This window comes from Panthera onca, chromosome C1, assembly GCF_046562875.1.
Source record: "Panthera onca isolate mPanOnc1 chromosome C1, mPanOnc1 haplotype 2, whole genome shotgun sequence".
NCBI classification, from domain to species: Eukaryota; Metazoa; Chordata; class Mammalia; order Carnivora; family Felidae; genus Panthera; species Panthera onca.
Genome location: NC_138346.1, coordinates 3565392 through 3584576, shown reverse-complemented (window position 1 = coordinate 3584576; position 19185 = coordinate 3565392). Strand labels below are relative to the sequence as shown.

At 51.2% G+C, this 19185-nt stretch overlaps 1 protein-coding gene across 43 annotated transcripts in view; it reads left to right on the top strand.

The window, feature by feature from the left end:
• Nucleotides 1–19185, top strand: part of LRRFIP1 (LRR binding FLII interacting protein 1) — a 139691-nt gene that overhangs the window by 37169 nt on the left and 83337 nt on the right. The gene's annotated exons all lie outside the window — the stretch shown is intronic.

Genomic DNA, 19185 nt, shown 5'->3' with positions numbered 1-19185 from the left:
GCTCAGGTCACGATCTCGCGGTTGGTGGGTTCGAGCCCCGCGTCGGGCTCTGTGCTGACAGCTCAGAGCCCGGAGCCTGCTTTGGATTCTGTGTCTCCCTCTCTCTCTGCCCCTACCCCACTCATTCTCTCTCTCTCTCTCTCTCTCTCTCTCTCTCTAAAAAATAAACACACATTGGGGTGCCTGGGTGGCTGTCAGTTAAGCGTCTGACTTTGGCTCAGGCCATGATCTCGTGGTCCGTGAGTTCGAGCCCCGCCCGCATTGGGTTCTGTGCTGACAGCTCGGAGCCTGGAGCCCTCTTCGGATTCTGTGTCTCCCTCTCTCTCTGCCCCTCCCCTGCTTGTGCTCTCTCTCCATCTCTCAAAAGTAAATAAACGTTTAAAAAAAGAAATTAAAAACAACACGATCTCCTGAAACGCAGCTGGCTACTCCAGCCCACCGCTCCCTAGGACACAGTTGCTGAGGAGCAGAAGCCCACCGGGTCTCCCTCATGCCCACCATGCACGAGATGTGTTCACCTGACGGGGTGTTGCACGCAGCCGCCTCGAGAGTCAGCCTGAGTCAGCCTCTGGCGGAAGACCGGGCGAGTCTGGAAGACATTGGGCACCGAGTCATTTAACTCAGCCCAGCAGGGAGGGCGGGTTTTCTCTGCTTTTGGACAGCTGACAAAGGCGGCGGGCAGTTTTAATCCTAAAAGGGAAAAAGTAACACATACTCTAAGGATGATTTCTCAATTGGGTGTTTCACAGAAAGGAAAAAGTCTGAAATGTCCCAAATAAAGCTGCTTGCTGTCATTGTAACACAGCTGGGAGGCCAAGAGCAGTATTGTTGAAATGGAGGTCACTGTGTTCTAGGAAGCCTGCGTCCTGGCACACTGGTGAGTCAGCCTGGCCGCGGGGCCTTCGGTCACTTGTTAAGACTGGAATAATGACATCTCCTGATGGGAGCAGTGACCAGGCTGGCTGGAGTTTGGAGGCCCCTTCTGGCTGTGGTTTTAAGGAAGAGGGAAAAACAGGGCCGCCTGGGTGGCTCAGTCGGTTAAGCATCCGACTTCGGCTCAGGTCATGACCTCACGGTTCGTGAGTTCGAGCTCCGCGTCGGGCTCTGTGCTGACAGCTCAGAGCCTGGAGTCTGATTTGGAGTCTATGTGTCCGTCTCTCTCCACCCCTCTCCCGCTCATGCTCTGTCTCCCTCTGTCTCTCAAAAATAATTAAATGTAATTAAAAAGTTTTTTTAAAAAGAAAGAAAGAGGGAAAAACATTTGTCCGACAGTGGCCAGGGATGGGGTGGGAGTCAGGACCATGGACAGTCCAGCTTGAGGACATCACTCAACCCCAAGCCTCACTTTTCACCATGATGCCACGGGAACAGCGACGGTGACCTTTCAGGGCTGCTGAGGCGTCACTGAGACCAAACACAGCACCTGCGTGAGCCAGCGGCCAGCGTCCCACGGGGAGGCGCGTGCAGCGACATCCACACGGACGCCACACGCCTGGGTTCGGGTCCGCCTCTGCTGCCCACCAGCCGCAGGACCCCCGCAAGCCGCTCTGTCTGTGCTTTGGTGTCCTTGTCCTCAGTGTTATCAGGGTGGACAGTGCGATCTTTTCTCCCGATGGAGCTATTGGCAGAAATAACCCCAGTAAAGCACGTCAGACGTTGGATGAAGCTGATACACGCTGTGCGCTCTCGTTTTTGTCCAGCCTCACTGGAGGCTGGCTTAAGTCGGACACTTTGCAATCGGAGGCGAACCTTACAAGGACAGAATTTATGCGGACTCTTTTATATTCCCGCAGCGACCGAAGCATAGTAGGAAGAGCTGGGGGCACACAGGGAGCGAGGGCTTTGCTGGGGCCCAGGGGCTTCTCTGAGCAGCACACCAGCTCCTTGTTCCACCTGCCCCCAGTGTCCCTGCCCTGTGGGAGAGGATGGCCAGGGGCTGGAGCCCACCCGGAGCTCCGTAGGCTGGTCAGTACTGTCCCGGCTTTGTATGCCTGTGTGCGTGCACGCGTGTGTGTGTCTGTGCATGCGTGTGTACCTGATTTTCTTGTGAAATATCTTCAACCTCTAAGCTAATTGTATTTCGGTCATGTAACTGACCAGTCTGACAGCATATTTCTTTTTTTTTTTTTTTTAATGTTTATTTATCATTGGGAGAGAGACAGAGTGGGAGCGGTGAAGGGGCAGAGAGAGAGGGAGACACAGAATCCGAAGGAGGCTCCAGGCTCCGAGCTGTCAGCACAGAGCCCGACACGGGGCTCGAACCCACGAACTGTGAGATCATGACCTGAGCCGGAGTCGGACGTTCAACCCATTGGGCCACCCAGATGCCCCCAAAATGAAGCTTCTTAAAACAGATGGAGCCTGGAATTCTTACGCCAGAGAGTTAGACTTTTGTGTTCAATGAAGACTGAATATTTGAAAAATAAAAAATTGGGTATAATAAATGATTAAAATTCTTAGGTATCCGATATCATATTCGTTGTTCAAAATAGGAAAGCAGAGGATTTTCTGCACCCCTGAAATACAAATTTTATCTTGCCCTTAAAAAAATGCTGACTTGGGGGGGTGCCTGGGTGGCTCAGTCGGTTGAGCGTCCGACTTCGGCTCAGGTCATGATCTCATGGTCCATGAGTTCGAGCCCCGCGTCGGGCTCTGTGCTGACAGCTCAGAGCCTGGAGCCCGTTTCGGATTCTGTGTCTCCCTCTCTCTCTGCCCCTCCCCTGCTCATGTTCTGTCTCTCTCTGTCTCAAAAATAAATAAAAACATTTAAAAATTTTAAAAAAATGCTGACTTGGGGCACCTGCCTGCTGTGTGACTCTTGATCTCGGGGTCATGAGTTCGAGCCCCACATTGGGGGGAGAGTGTGCTTAAAAAAAAATATTGACTTAAGTTTGATCGTTCTAAATTTGGCTTATTATCCTGGCTATTCTGAGAGAGTAACTATCATACACTGAAATTAATATATTACAAAAATCTGAAAATGGGTGATACATATTGTTAAAATATTTCCCTTAGGAGCTTAAAACTCTAAACCTTTCCATGCGATTCCTCTTGTCTCTTCAAGTATTGTGTAGATAAACCACAAAATACTGACTTTCAGCGTCTTTAATAAGCAGCAGTATTTTTCCGTTCCTCCTAGAGCATGATGGAATCCCATTACCATATGGTGGAGATGCCCAAACTCTTTAGATGAAGAACAGACTTACCAATGCACGTATGTTCAGTGCACAAGTCAGAAAAAAAGTGATCTTGCTTGTATATTAAATAAAACTCTGACGTGGATTAGGTCGTTAAATTCTTCAGCCGAGGGTTGGGGTCTCTTTGATTACCAATGCTTAAATTTTTGTAAGTTGCTTTAGTAAAAAAAAAAAAAAAAAAGAAAGAAAGAAACTTGGGGATGGACTCACCAAGGCTCGAAGTCGCCACCAGGAGGCACCACAGGCTCACCTGTCACTGGTCTGTGCCGTGGGAGGGGCTGTGGCAGGAGGCGGGGGCCACCTCCCGGAGAGCTGGACAGACATCTGGGAGGAGTTGGGACTTCACCCCTCCTCCAAGGGAAGGCCGGCAAAGGTTTCGCTAGAGGGCTAACCTGCTCCCTGGTCACTGTAATCCCTTCTTACTTCCTCGAAGGCCCAAAGCCAGCGTTTCCTGTTGACAACCCCCGAGCCTGGCACGGTGCAGGGACACTTCTGTGCAATGTCAGGGCACGTATCACAGTTAGAACTGGTTCCTTACTTGTACACTTACTTAATGCCAGTCTTCCCCCTGGAATGTTGACTGCCTGTTGTCACTGCTACACCAAGGTTGGCTTGGTGTGTGATGTGTAGCAGGCCTTCCATCCATGAACAAGCAAAGGAATGGGATCGCACGGGCAGCAGCGTTGGGGGGGCTGTTTGGGGTCACCAGTCACTTGGGGGAGACCCCCTGAGGCCTGACCGGTATGAGGCAGGGGCCGTGGGAGGGCACCGAGACGGCAGTGAAAACGGCAGCCGGCTGATGCCGAACTGAAGCCAGAGCAGGGGGAGTGTGGTCTTTGAGAAGAAGGCCGACAGCAGGGGTGGGGGTGGGGGGGCGTGGAGGACATCAAGGCTCGGCGCCCACACCCTGCAGGTGTCGTCTCCTTTAGTCCTTTTGACAGCCCCGTAAGGTTGGTGCCATTGTCGCTGCTCGTTTACAGACGGCGGAACCGAGGCTCAGAGACGTTCGATAAAGGGGACGCTTGCTGGTCACGCCCCCATGGAGAGGAAACGCCAGAGAAAGAGTCTAGGAGACGACAGCAGTTCTGCTTTGGATGTGACGAGTTTGAGATGCCTTTGGGACATCCAGCTGTGGGCAGGTAGACTGAAGCTCGGAGAAGTCGGGAGCAGGAACATAGACCTGGTGCCGGGGACACCTCGGTCACGGTCAAAGTGGGGGAGCCGACCGAGCCCAGGGAGCAAGAGGCATGACAGGAATCACTCTGAACACCAGCCAGGAATCCAAAACGACCCACCTCCACCACGAGCGCAGGCAAGGATGTAACTGTGGTCGTGCGTTCTCTTTCTTTATTTTCTGTGGCATTCACGAATAGGTATAATATGATCAATAAAACGCCAAGATTGTTATCTGCTGTTTGCAGGAGTGGTTGACGGTATCAGTCACACCAGAGACATATACAAAGATACATATACAAAGAGATCTATACAACGAAGTTGCATTATTGTTGCTGTTGTTAGTTTCTCAAAGCATAAAAGAAAGCTGGCGTCGATGGTCAGTTGTGTGATTTCTTTAAAGCAAAATTAAAGAAGACAAAGAACTGTATTTGACCTCTGGAAAGACCCAGAAAGCTCCTCAACCTTGGGTCCACGGATCCCCCGAGGGCCTTCGGTTAGATGTCAAGAGACCCCCCTGAAATTGGACAGGAAAAAAGAACAGCGTTACCTCCAGTGTGAATGCAGGCCAGACGCTGGGGTGGTGTCACAGGTGTCTGTGACTTTGTCACCAATAGAAACCCTGGTGTCTGTATGTCACGTCACCGCGGTTGCAGACAGCTGGGGAGAGGACGGCCCGCTGTGCCAGCATCGTGACAGACACGATCTCTTGTCACCGAGTGCACTCCCAATGCTGTGTGCTGTCTGTGCAGCTCCAGCCCTCCTTCCTCCCCGCCACTTCCTGTTTCCCTGCGTCTCCCAGCAACGGCCTCAGGGCTCAGCTCCCAGTGTTTGTCAGGCTGGCTCTCAGAAACCCCCGTCTGGGAGCCCTGTCACACTCCAAAATACCCCGCCCAGAGGTGCGGGCACGCCCTGGAGTGCGGTCAGCCAGCCCCAGGGGTCCCCAGGTCACTGCCCCATGTTACCTGAGCCCCTTCCCTTTCTCAGTCACCCAGCACCCAGCCAGAGGGTCCCCTGAACTCAGTGCTTCTGTTAACATGACAGCTCTGGCTGATACACCACATCACGATTTAAAAATCTATTTTGAGGGGCGTCTGGGCGCTCGGTCGGTTAAGCATCCGACTCTCGGTTTCGGCGCAGGTGGTGATCCTCGTGGCTCCGTGAGTTCGAGCCCCGCGTCAGGCTCTGTGCTGACAGCGTGGAGCCTGCTTGGGATTCTCTCTCTCTCCCTCTCTCTCTCTGCCCCTGCCCCACTCACGCTGTCTCTGTCTCTCTCAAAATAAATAAATAAACCTAAAACAATAATCATAAAAAAATAAAAATACATTTTGACAATGCATTTCAGAATAATCGACTTCCTTTGTAACCCTCTATTCTTTGCTTTAAGCATTTAAAAATATGATTCTGGGGGGCACGTGGGTGACTCCGTGGGTTAAGTGTCCTACTTAAGTCATGACCTCGAGGTCCATGAGTTCGAGCCCCACGTCAGGCTCTGTGTCTCCTCTCTCTGCCCCTCCCCTGCTCACACTCTGTCTCTCTCTCAAAAATAAATGAATAAGCATTAAAACTTTAAAAAAATATATGATTCTGAGAGCGGCCACAGGCCCTCACCGGCGTGCCGGAGGCATCCATGTCACAAAAGCAGGGAAGAAGTCGAAGTGGTCACCAGCCCAATTCGTTACAGTTCCCTCCCTTGGGTTTGAAAGCCTCTTGGAACACAGGACATAAAGGTTTTTCTTTCCATTCTTCCTTCCTTTCTTTTCAAACAAAATAATGGAAGAAAGTGAACTTTGTGTTATTGTTCCCCCCTTTAAAAAGTAGTACGTGCTCAGGGCCCCTGGTGACACACAGTCTGTTGAGTGTCTGACTCTTGATCGCAGCTCAGGTCATGATCTCACAGTTTGTGGGTTGGAGCCCCACGTCAGTCTCTACGCTGATGGCACAGAGCCTGCTTGGGATTCTCTCTCACTCCCTCTCTCTCTGCCCCTCCCTCTCTCTCTTTCTCAAAAAATAAACGTAAAAAAAAAAAAAATTTTTTTTTAAAGTAGTACGTGTTTATCAAAAAAAAAAAAAAAAATCAGCAAAAAGAAACAAAACGTTTTTGGCGCCCTCCTGATGACATGAAGACAACCAGGCGTCTGTTTCGATGTATTTCCTTAGGGTCTTTGTGGTTTTTTTATTTTCTCGTGACTGTTACGGGTGTGTGCGTGTGTGCACGGGTGTGTTGTAGCGTTTCGCATTTTATTCACACTTGTCGTAAACACCATTTTTATAGCTGGACAGGCTGCCGTAAGACATGCCAAGGCTGACTTGGCCATTTTCTTCTCATGTAAAACTTTAACGTAAATTATTCGTTACTGTGGGGAAATATGCCTCACGTACAATTCCCTATTTACGGTTCAGTGGCAGTCGGTACCTTGTAGAACTCTCATCTTCCCAAACGGAAGCCCTGTCCCAGCTAAGGGACTCCCTGTCTGCTTCCCCCCGGCCCCTGGCACCCGCCGTTCGCTCTGTTTCTATGAATCTGATTAACCCAGATTTTTACTATTGCGCATTGCTTTCCCAGACTAAAATGGCTTAAATGTGAGACTTAACGCAAGCAGTATCTGCCTGATGCCTGCCTTTAAAAAGAAAAACTTTTTTTTTTTATGTTTGTTTATTTTTAAGAGAGTGAAAGAGAGACAGAGCGTGAGCAGAGGAGGGGCAGAGAGAGAGGGAGACACAGAATCTGAAGCAGCTCCAGGCTCCGAGCTGTCAGCACAGAGCCCGACGTTGGGGCTTGAGCTCACGGACCTCGAGGTCATGACCTGAGCCAAAGTCAGACGCTTAACCCATGGAGCCACCCAGGCGTCCCTTGCCTTCTTTTTTTTTTTCTTTTTAATTAAATTAGCAGCTGTCCACATGGAAAGCCATCCTGCCAGTCCTAAGTGTTCTTATTTTGCCAATGGTGTCTGAAAATTCACGTAGGGTCATGATGACTTAAATCTTTCTATGTACGTGAACTGCAGATGTGGAGAGCTCACGGCAGGGAGATGGCTTTAAAACAGACGTGCGCGATGGGGCTTCTGGGTGGCTCAGTCGGTTGAGCGTACGACTTCGGTTCAGGTCATGATCTCACAGCTTGTGGGTTCGAGCCCCGCGTCGGGCTCTGTGCTGACAGCTCAGAGCCGGGAGCCTGCTTCAGAATCTATGGCTCCCTCTCTCACTTTGTCCCTCCCCTGCTCATGCTCTGTCTCTCTCTCTCTCTCTCAAAAATAAATAAACATTAAAAAAAATTTTCTTTTTAAATAAAACAGACGTGCACTGGTCACATACTTGGAAGCTTTCTTCCACGTGGATTTCCAAACCTTTCGCGCGTCCAGTTTTGCGTGGAGACTGCTGGACCTCACACCATCCAACTTCTGTTTTCTGGGGAACACTCCACACTGACGCTCCTCCTTCCTCCTTTTGTGATACTGCATAAACAGGGCAACTAGGATTTTTCTAGCCATTATTTTTTAAGTTGTGGTGAAATACACCTAACGGAGTTTCGCAACTTAACCGTTTATAAGTGCATTCACACTTCAGGTGCGGCCATCACCGTTTCCAGAACTTTCTCTTCTTCCCCAAACTAAAACTCTGTCCCCATGAAACACTGAGTCTCCGTCCCCCTCCCCCAGCCCCTGGTGCCCCCCAGTCGACCTTCTGTGTCTGTGAGTTTCACCATTCCGGAGATCTCCTGTAAGTGGACCATACAATATTTGGCCTTCTGCATCTGGCTTACTTCACTTTGCATATTGTTTTCGAGGCTTCACTAAAGTCCCTTTTTATCATTATCTTACTGGATAGTATTAAGGCAACATGAACATTTAGCTCAGGCCCCTTCCTGTGGCCACCAGAAGTTGGACAGCCCCTCCCCCACCCTTTCCCCCCAGATTTCTCCTGGTCTCCACTGCCTATACCCCTTTGCCTTCTTGCAGAGATAAAAGTTTCAAAAGACAAAGATAGTTCTATGGTGTTTTATTCTAAATGTAGGACATATACTTTAAACAATCATAGAATATTAGAGCTGAAATCTCTGAATATTTTCATCTTTTTAATACTCTTAGTTGCCCCGCCATGGCAGATCATTTCTTTTTCAAAAGCCTATACCATAGGAGAGCCCCTTGACCCAAAAAGAGAAGTCCCTGAGCTTCTCCTGCATAATACCACTCTTTGGAGACACAGTCATACCCCCTTATCTGGCCTGTGAAATTCAGTTGCACATCGAGATCAGAGTCGCAAGTAGGAAGTGACAGGTACCTCGAAGAAAGTAACTGTGGCCGAGTTCGGGCCTCTTGTTCTAGGAAGGTAACCTGGTTATTCCCCCATGCTCCTGCCAGAGCCCCATGACTTCCTATTCCGGTTAATACTGCGATTCTAAGGGTTTAACCAGCTTACGTAGTGCCTTGCGCGAGGGGTCACGTGCAGCCTGTGCATTCTGAGCTGAAGGCCAAGGGCAGAGCCATGCTGCCTGGAGCCGGAAGGCAGCGGGGGAGTGGGGAGAACGGGAGTTCATCTGGGACAAGAGCTAACTCCCATTCCCCTTGGTAAATGGTGACTAGATACATAAGATTTAGATTCTGTGCCCCCTGAATTCTCTTGTAACATTGTGCCCTGCACAGACCAAACACCTGCACCTCATTCACAGCTAGCTTTTTATTTACTTAAATACCGATGGCGAATAATGACTCATTTGCTGCTTACAAACCATAGGAAGTAGGTAACACCGTTACTCCTATTTTACAGATGAGGACACTGAGGCACAGAGAGGGGTTTGCATAACTGGCCCAAGGCCAGCAGTGAGTTTAGGGAAACTTCCCGCCCAGGCAGAGCTGGTGCGTTCCTCTTCTTCCGACTCGCCCAGCAGAAAGCAATTGTATTCTAACACTGACAATAGTAATTAACTTCACACCGGCCTCAGTGCTGCGCCTTCTCCAAGTTGCTTTGCCTGTTTGTCTTTCATTGGTCAGAATTAGACTCTAGCCTTTAGCCAAGAGTGTCTCGTTCTGAGACGTGTCATTTGCTTCCTTTCAGGTGGTTCAGCAGGTGACTGACCACAGATTCTCTGCTCACTTTATTGGCGACTTTAATGCTATTTAAATTCTAACAAGCTCTGAGTCTGCCTGTATTATGACAGCAAAAGCACCAACTCACAAAGCTGCTGTGTCCTTACTAGTTCCCTGAGCCTAGAGGACCCATGTTAAGAGGAGACCAGTAAACCAGGGCTGCTGGAATGTTCTAAGACGGCAGTTCTGATGTTCAGACAGGGTAAAGAAACCTGCAGAGTACGGGAAGAGGGGAGAATTTGTAACCACTTGTACGTCTAATCCAAAAAACCAGTGTAATGTTGAGAGTTCGGTGAAATCTTTTGTGATGATATATTAAACACACACACACACACACACACACACACACACACAGCAGTGGCATATCCCACGATAATGATTTTTTTTCAATTATGGCAAAAAGGTCAGAGCCCGTTCAAAGTCGTATTGAGGAACAAGGAACTCTGCAGGACCTCTGTGGAGAAGACCATTACAATATACTGAAGGCCATATCAGATTGGAAAGTGGAGAGAGGGGCGCCTGGGTGGCTCAGTCGGTTGGGTGGCCAACTTCGGCTCAGGTCATGATCTCGAGGTCCGTGAGTTCGAGCCCCGCGTCGGGCTCTGTGCTGACAGCTCAGAGCCTGGAACCTGTTTTGGATTCTGTGTCTCCCTCTCTCTCTCTGACCCTCCCCCATTCATGCTCTGCCTCTCCCTATCTCAAAAATAAATAAACGTTTAAAAAAAAAAGAAAGTGGAGAGAGACACCTGGTTTCTCAAATAAAATTCCAGTTTAGGGGACAAGACTGGTTTAACGTTTGATGAGTGGACTCTCAAGTTAATGTCGAAGAGTAAAGAGTGAGACGAGCCAAGACATTTTTGGAAAAGAATTAATGAGGGCGATTTTTTCGACTTGTTTGGTAGCCCCAGGTTCTTTGTTCAAACAGAATCCTACCTCCCTCTTCAAATGCAGTCAGTGGGTCCTCTACTGCTTCCTGAATAAAGTTCACCTATTATGTAAAAAAAGAACATTCTAATAATATCTAAAGGTATTCTGAAAAGCAGTCAAATTCCCACGATGCCATCACTTGAATAGAGTGGCCGGCTGTGTTGTTTATTCTGTATTTCCTTCCAGTCTTTGTCTGTATGAGTTCATTTTTTACTTAGTCGTATTCAAAATATACTTGTCTAAGGACCGAGAACATGGAAAGCTTGGCTGCGGGAAGAGCTGTAGAGGCCACGCCAGAATTCTGGGGGGCAGCTGCCTGCCAGGGGCACAGCTCCGTGAGTGCTCCCAAAATGCTGATTAAAGCCTCAAGCCAAACGAATTAAGCGACAGGGACTACCCACGGCTTCTCTAAACCCGGACGTAAACTGCAGTTCTGGAGTCCCTTATCTTGCCAGAAGAATCATCCGTGTGCTTTTAGAAGAACGGACAGAATGTGCTGCAAGCCCTTCTTGCCAGCCTGGGGGCCCACTGTGACCTGCCATCCTGCGTGGTGGCTGCGTCCCTCCCATTCTACACAGGAAGCTGGGGGTGGGGTGGGGGAGTCCCTGGAGGGCCCGGAACCACACACCAAGGAGCAGCAGAGCGGGGGATTCCGGCCGGAATCAGAGCAAAGGCTTGAGGGCTTCCTGCGGGAGTCACTGTGGCCTCTGGGTGGGAGTTACTGGTGCCCTGACCCTTCAGCCCCTTCTCACCCTCTGTGATGGCGCCCGGCCAGAGGGGCCGAGAAGCCAGGCCCCGTTCTGGGACCTTCTCCGTGCAAGGCTCTGGCTTCCAGTTCACTTCCACCGTGACCCCCTTGGCCTTGGCCTGACCATGCCACCTCTGAAGTCTCAGCTTCAGACTTCCCGCCTGGGGGGCCCCCACCTTCCGTCTCTATGTCTGGTGCTGACTGCTTTGCTCTTCCTGCTACGACAATTAGCGCGACTCCTCTGTGTCAGTTGGTAAGTCAGTGTGCTTCTAGAGCGTGGGCACCTTTGGTGAAGGTACAAGCCCCTGTACGTCAGGGGTTCTCGCCTGGGGGCGTTTTGCCTCCCGGGGGACAGTTGCCAGTATCTGGAGACATTCTGGGTCGTCCCAGCTAGGGTGGAGAGTGCTCCTGGCATCTAGAGTGTGGAGGCCAAGGACGCTGCTGGACGTCCTATGAGGCACAGGACAGAGGCCACACCAAGAATTACTTGGCCCCAATGTCCCTGGTGTCGAGGTTATGAAACCCTGCTCTCTATTCACGTTAGAGTTTCCTCGTAAAGTCTGATCCCACATTTGATACTGGATGTCTCCACGGAAGTGGAGTAAGAGGAGGGGGCTTCGATATAATCTGAGTAGCTAGCCTAGCATCAAAGCTCCTGGTCAGAAGCATTTCAAAAGGCCCCAGTGAGCTCAGAGAACCCCGCCCCCCATTATGCCAAGGCGGGTCCAAGCAGCCCCACAAGATGTCAGGTATAAAGGTGCCTGTAATTGACCTCTTTGCTGGTACTCGGAGATGACATGGTCAGGAGTGGCTATATGATCTCCGGTTATTCCAGAATTTCCACTCTTGTGCCAAACATGCCTCTCCAGACTGCTGTCCTTTGCTCCTCCTTAAACTTCCCTTGAATTTCATCTACAATACTCATTTTTCAAAGGTAAGACTTTCTGATTCTATGTTAAAGCCTTCTGTAAAGATACACAGTTCATATAGATTGACGATAAAGGAGTCGCTCGTAATCTGGTACTTTTCTGGAGTCTCTAGGTGATGACTTACCTCTGAACTGTATTTCAGGGACTCGAGTGCAGAGGGGAGTAGCCTTATATCAGGGTAGGGGCTTGTGTTTTTAATGCCACGCGGAAGTGTGTGAGACGGTCTTCATTCTACGTTATTTACTCCTTTCTTTAGAAAGATGCCTTTAGGGATGCTGCTTAGGAATTTCTGTACCCTGGGGTGGAAGGTGGCTCTCACTTCTGCCGTTCTGGTCCGTCCTTAAGTCAGGTCTCCTTGAAGTCAAGCTGCTTATTTGTGGGAATGCTTGATTTTTAAACCTTTGAATCCATCTTGCCCGCCCTTCAGTTTCCCTGTTTGCTGTAGTTACTGCCTCAATTCAGATCATAAAGCCCTATGCTCCCCACACTTCTTTTCTGTGAATGACATTTGTCAATCACATCTGTAGCCTGATGGATTTCTGAAGGGTAAAGATGTGTTCCGTGGCTGTGATTATGATTGTGTTCTGCCTTTCTAGCACGGTAAACTCAGGGGCGGGAGCACTGAGGTCCAAGCCAAATAAATGAGTGAGAACCTAGAAAAAGCATTGCCTTCGCTTATGTAATCACCATATTCTATTCCCAAGTATATGGTGAGGCGTTTGGTTTATTTCTTATCGGTGGGGTATTCCATTAGCTAGTGAACACCATTCTCGAGAGTACAGTGTATTTTCCCACCTCCCTATTTATTCTGAGCAAAAGCCTTTCAAATTGACTATTCAGAGAGCATAGGTAGATATATTCTTTGCTTTGCTTTAGAGTTAACTTGGAGGGATTTTTCACAATGTGTCCCTATCTGGCTGAGAAATGCATAATAGAGTTTGGTTGTTTTGTTTTCAATATTCTTAGAAAATAACTGGTCGATTTTTGCCGTGTGTTGAGCTTACGAGAAGCACAACTGGTTTTCCTAAGAGGTACTTCATTGGAGGTGGACGTGGCCGTTTCCTTGGTTACAATACATGGGAGATGCTTCTGCGATCTCCCACGTCCCCGGTCTGGCCTCAGGATCACCAGTTCTGAGAGACGGAATGAAAAAATGGATAATTTTTTTTTTCCCCCTCCAGGATTGCTATGGACTTATTCCTGGACACTTTTGGATATGAACTTAATTCCAGAGTATAATAAATCAGATATTATGTTAAGTGTGGGTCCAACTTTACCCTGCGACAGCACCCCTGGGCTTTCTGGAGCTCGTGGAAGGGCTCTGTGCTTGGGAGTGGAAACAGCATCGCCCTGGCTGGGCCAGAGACAGCTCTGTGGCAGGCCCTCGATTTCTGTTCCTCCTCCCTCAGCCCCATGCTCCACAGTCCCTGTGCCAGGATCGTGCTCCCTGTTATCTGTCCTCTCCTGGCCACTTGGTTTCTCATCTCCATTCAGCTCAGAATCAGGGCCAAATCCCAAAGTCCAGACACCTGACCCTTTGGGCCAGAGTCTCTCGGGCCTGTCCCCACCCCCACACCCTTTCCCCCACTCTCCCTTGGCTCCCACCTTTCAGCCTCTCCCATCCTCACAAACCGAGAGGGACAAATGAACACGTGTCCCTACCGGAGCCCTCCCCCCCATCCCTCCTTCCTCCCAGACTGCAAATCTGCCATTTGTCACACCTGCCCAAATCGCTAAAAATGTTTAATTGTAGAATTTGAACAACGGCATGCAGTAGCCAAGTTGTAAATTAAAGGCTTCCTCACCCCTTCTCCTCCCTCCGTCTGCCGTGTGTAACACGGCTGTTCACACCAGCCCACTGGGGCGGCTCATGCACGGGGCTGTCCGGAGACGCCTCTTTCTCTGTGTCTCTGACCTCCCCTCGTCCGTCTTGGCTTGTTGCTGGCACATCTCTCACCCCCTGCGTGTCGCAGCCCCACGATTCCTTCCCTCGCCTCTTTCCTCTTCTGTGCCTGCGCTCACCTTCCTCGCCACCTTAAACCGGTTCACGCTTGTGACGGTGCCGATGGGCCTGCTGGACACCTCCACCAGGCTTTCTGCCCCTTCAGTGCCATCCGCCCAAAACCCAAACTCATCACCTTCCTTAGAAAATCCAAAGGGATTTATTAGATGAAAAGGAAGTGTGGTGAATCGCGGGGCACTAGGTGGTTATTAAAGGAAAAAAAAATTCCTAAAGACATTACATTTTTAAGAGAGAGTTTCTGTTCCCAGTTTCTACAAAAATAGAAAATACTGAGGATCTATGAGAGTTAATGATAACCTGCCAAAGTCCTCCATTTTCTCGGGAGAATCATCCACCCACCCGCCCATCATTTCTGAAGTGCCCACCGTGTTCCAAGGTGAGGACACCCTCCCATTCTGGAAGGGCCCACTCCCGGGGGAGGAGAGGCTAAGTACCAAGTCATAGGCAGCTGAGAGAAGGAAGCATGTGGTTGTATCACACCCCAGCACAGGTGAGTGCTCCCTAAGCAAGAGCCGTTTCTATGCTAGAAACGAGCTCACTCTTCTTTTCAGCTCCCCCGGCCCCGCATGCTTGTGTCCACTGGAGGCAGACAGCATTCTGGCCCACAAGCTGTGTTCGCTGCCCCGTGGGGTGCAGCTTTCTCTGCAGATGGCAAGCGGGGTCTGGCCCTCCACCAGATGAAGTGCTTTGTAAACTGGACGGTGCCGTGCAAGTCTGGGTAATCGTTTCACGAACCGGCTTTTTAATGTGAAGTGTTCTTTGATATTCGTCAAAAGGGTCCATACGAAATCATAACAAAAACGCAAGCTCATTGCTTGTAGAAGGATTTAGAGCCGTTCATTTTGTAGCAATTCGTGTTCACGAAAAGCAGTAGTTAACGGCTGATCGTGACTGATTTAGAAAAATGGTTTCGTGTCAGTCATCTGACTCAAGGGGAAGCCGAGAGCACCCCCCGCCCCCACCGTCTGCCCTCTGCTTCGTGCTAGGATCCCAGGAAGGGTTTGTCTCTGTGGTTCCGACACTTAGAACCAAACCGCAGCTGGAGGCAAAGCGCGTGAACCTATCAACAGACCCAACACCATGGAGATGAGTAAACTAAGTTTGGGTGTGGCCATGTTGGTTAAATGTCCTGGCATTTGCCGGTCAGCTCTGCTTCTGCTGTTCCAAGAACCAAGTGAGACTGATCAGTTTACCTTTGGCTCATTTCCCAGGGGTCCCTTAAGAAGTTAAGTCCCCGACTATAATCTTACTGTACATCGGAGACCTGCTTTTTAGATATTGGACATTCAACTTTTGTTGAGGGGGCACAGAGGATCACGAGCAGGGCGACTTCTAGGAATGCCCGAGAAAGTCCAGAGCGTTCAGGAACCCTCGCTACAGAGCTCCCAGCGACTGCACGTTTGCTGCTCCCTAACTGCCTGGCAGCCAGGAAGGGGCCAGAAATCCAGGGTCCACCTGTTAGAAGCGGCACCTTGGCCGAAAAACTGTGGAACTGGGGGGAATTGAACCTGCGTCCCTAACCTCACAGCTGCTGATATAAGGACCCTGGGGCAGCACCGGCCCAGTCCAGACGGACGGCCGCCCTGTTCTGAGCACATTCCCCCCCTCCCCGTCATGCCGCTCAGCCCGTGCAAAGACACCCCGGGTTTCTCCCGCTGACCTTCCTGAGGATGGAAACCTGGGGCTTCTTGTCCGCTTTCTTCTCACCTGACATTCAGGTGGTTTTAGTTCTGTCTTCTTCAAGGGAAAGGGTGTTGATTACTCTGCCAAGCTGCCTTTCGAGCCCTGAGCACGGGGGAGAAATGTGTATTTGGAGGGAGACATTCGACAGAATGTCACTTTTGACAGCTGTACCTGTGTCTTCCATGTTTTCCTGCACTCGCCGAAAACAAGCTTGTAGGCTCCTCGTTAAGTCCTCACAAGCGGCCTTGCAAAGAATTAAAAAAAAAAAAAAAAAAAAAAAACCTGCCTGGAAAGGGGGCTTCAATGAAGGACCTTTTCATTAGAGACCTATTTATAATCAAAATCAACGGAAGGCAACGCGACCCCTTACACTTTATTCTTGGGCCCCGGGGTCTGCACAATAATATCAAGAAGCATGGATTCAGGGCTCCACTTACAATTTAGGCTCTGACATTCGCCCCGTGGCTGGGAATGGTTCTGGGACTTGGCCGTCTCATAGGACTCCTGGATTGAGACACGCTCAGAAGGGAGCAGTCTCCTATCTGGAAGGATGTTGGGTTAGCAGTTTGCTCTGATGTGCTCCCACTTAGTGGAGTAACAAGTCTCTTGTGCACAGACTGTTCTTATTTTACTGCTGGTATTGTTAGTTTATCCCTAGGACTAAAAGTAGCCAGCTTCTTCCTCCCTGACCGTGTCCTGCCACCCAGGGCTTCTGCAGCTGGCCCCTCTTGTAGCTTCTCTGGTCATCCCCGTTCTCAGCCATTTTAACTCAGTGTTTTTTGTTTTTTTAAATGTTTATTTAGTTTTGAGAGAGAGCAGAAGCAGGCTCCGGGCTCTGAGCTGTCCTCACAGAGCCTGACGCAGGGCTCAAACTCACGAACCATGAGATCATGACCTGAGCCGAAGTCGGACGCTCAACCGACTGAGCCACCCAGACGCCCCTATGATTGAAACTTTTGATGTCATTAATTGTTACCTGAAATTATGTTATTGTTGGTCTTCTTGCCAGTTTTTTTATTTAAAATTTTTTGTAATGTTTATTTATTTTCGAGAGAAAGAGAGAGAGAGAGAGAGAGGGAGAGAATCTTAAGCAGTCTCCATGCTTAGCGCAGAGACTGACTAGGGGCTCGATCCTATGACCCCTGGATCATGACCTGAGCAGAAATCAAGAGCCAGACACTCAACCAACTGAGCCACCCAGGCACCCCTCATTGTTGCCCTGCTTCCTTCCTGCTGTAGAGGAGGACAGGAAGTCCTGGACACCTTTGGTGGGGACTCTGGGGACCATGGGAAGAGAGGGGCTGACCAGCAGCATTGGTTTACCTTTCCACCAGCAGGGCTGCTCAAAAGGGTCTGTGCGTTGGTACCCTCGGTCCTCCCCTCTATAGCGGGCACTGTCATTATCATTGGCATGTTTCAAATGAATCTCCAGACACAGCGCTGAGTAACTTGCTCTCGAGCCGCAATACGTGACAGAGCCAGGAATGGGACCAGGGACTTTAATTCCATAGCCCACTTAACCCCTTCCCTGCTCGGTTTCACGGAGCTGATACTCAGATTGGATGGTGGCTGGAGGTTGGGGAGAATGCAGACATCTGGCATTGCCCCGTCACAGTGCCCTGCTCTGGGAGATGTGGTCATCGAGTTTAGGATGGCAAGTAGCTCTAGAATTTGCCTCCCCAGCTTGGAATATTCAAGCTGACGTCTATCATTCTCACCTGTGAAGTTGCTGCTGCTACCGAAATTATAATTGCTTTTTCCATGATAAATTCTGTAAGTTCCACACTTGTTTATGTAGAACAGTTTATTTTCTCCAATGAATGTAACTTTCAAGGATCAAGAATTGTACCACAGTAACATTTCAAAAGAGGTACAGAATGACAAGAAAACAGGCATTAAAAGGTAGGCGTTTCACTCTTTGAAAGGTCTTTTGGCAAACCTAAAGATCATCCATCAAAGCTTGGCGCGGAGTTCGCCTTCATCAAAGTTGAAGCCTGGTGAATTTCTCCCACATTGGTCAGTCCAAGCGTCTGCTCGGCCTCTCTTTCTGTCGCCCCTCCTCTCTCCCAGGTCAGGTCCTCTAGTCCATCAGTACCCCCTGTGCCCGCCCACCCTCCGGGTTAACCCCTCCCTTTAGGAGCCCACTCCTCTGAAGCCTGGTGCTCCGGGGCGTCCGTCCACCGTGGGAAGGTCAGTGCGCACAGGCCACGCGCTAACATCTGGCGAGAACGGTGGCTCGGCGGGCAGAGTGGGAAATTGGGCTGCTGTAACATCGAAATGTGAATCTGTGGTCTCGCAAGACTTTCTGGAGCCGCCTTTGCAGAGAATTAGGCCAAGCGATTCTATTGAAAACTCCCGTTTTGAGGCGGGGAGGTGGTCTTTCCGAGAAGGACCTTCTGGGCAGGAGGGGGGCCCGAGCAGCCTCGACCCAGGAGAGGAGGAGGGGCGCAGCCAGGTTCCAGGCACCCCAGGCCCAGGGCCTGGCCAGGGCAGGGAAACATTCCGGTGAAAACCTGCGCCGCGTCCTTCCCGTCGCTCCTGCCCCAGCCTGGCGAGGTCTGCTCTGCCCCGAGGACTTTTTAAGGAACGAACAGCGCGCATCCCGGCGCGGGGACGACCCCGCTCCGCTCGGCCCCTGCCTCGCACCGCCCTCCCGGCCGGACCCCCGGCCTGTGCAGGCAGACCCCGGCTCCGCGCCGAACCGCTGGCACCCGCCCTCTTTGCTGCGCGGCCGACGCAGTTTTGTGGCTCCGGCAGCCGGCCCCTTGTCGGGGCGACGCGTTAACGGGGTACCCCCGCCAGCAGGTGCTACCGCGCTCGGGCCGAGGTGGTCGCGAACTCAGAAGCTCAGTTTGGCGCGAGTCAGGAGGGCGTCGCGGGGCGGGAACCGCGGGAAGCGGGGGCGGGGCCAAGGCGGCAGTCCGCCCCGCCCCCCGCTCGAGCCCCGCCCCGGAGGGCCCCGCCCCGCGCTGGCTCCTCCCCAGAGGGCCCCTCCCCCGCTCAGACCCGCACGGGCCCCTTCCCAAGCAGACCCCTGTCCCGCGAGCTCTCCACCCGCAAGCCCCCTGTTTCCCCGGCCCCTGAACCTCTCAACTCGCGCTCCCCCGACTCTGGGCGGACAGCCGGGGCGGGCTTGTGGGCGGGCCGGCTGGGGTCTTTTTTTTTTTTCCCTCCCCTCCACCTCCGCCTTTCCGGTGTCGAGCGGAGGGGGTTGGGTGGTGATTGATAACCGCGCAGCTGGGGCGCGGGGCGAGTAGGACGGACGCACAGGGTGGACGGGGGTGGCGGGGGCGCACGCGGGTGGGGGGCGGGGGTGGAAGGACCCTCGGGGGCGGGGCGCGCGCGGGAGGCAGGGCGGTGGGGGGGACCCTCCGGGGCGGGACGCAGGGGGCCGGCCCCGGCTCCACCGCCCCCGGGT